We start from the raw sequence: 716 nt of genomic DNA on the forward strand, positions 1-716 counted from the left end.
TAAAATTGTAAATACAAGATTACGTAGTAGGATGAAAGATTATTTTTTTATTAGTTCACTTATCTTTTACATTGAGAAACAGTTTGTCAAGATCATTGATACGAATTTTATCATATATGAATTTAAAAGCATAAAAGCACATCGAGCATAGCTTACGATACTTAATATGAAAATCTAATGTTAATTTTTTTTTTGTTTATGTCTATTTATAATGATAAATTTAAAAATTTATATTTAAATTGTTAATTAAATTTTATATTATATTTAGTTTTATTTCAAAAATATTATTTTTTTACTTTAAATCAAACCATTAATCCAATATATAATATTGTAGATTGGAATTCAATCATCAATATGAATCATTGCATGTTTGAGTAAATTTAACTTGTTATTATTCTCAAATGATTAAAATTTATAAAGAAAGAATATTCCTTTGTTTATAGCTCCTGGGCTCATGCTAATACGATGTAGTGACAACCTTTGGCAAATACCAAGCAAATGGCATGGAGGCCTTTTATCTTAGTAAGCTCTGGTCTAAAATGCCCTGTTGTATCGAAGAGAAAGACTAGACAGTCCATAACAGGATGACATGGCAGACTGCAGTAGAAAATTCAAGAGGCTGCAAATTGCTGGAATTTCAGGTTTGTTACACCCCCACATTCCCCCAAATTATACTCATAACAAAACTAACTAAAGTTGGAAATAGAAAGAAAACA

The sequence above is a fragment of the Theobroma umbraticum genome, unplaced genomic scaffold (genome assembly GCF_002168275.2).
Source record: "Theobroma umbraticum cultivar Fairchild unplaced genomic scaffold, ASM216827v3 scaffold_2222.0, whole genome shotgun sequence".
Taxonomy (NCBI): Eukaryota; Viridiplantae; Streptophyta; class Magnoliopsida; order Malvales; family Malvaceae; genus Theobroma; species Theobroma umbraticum.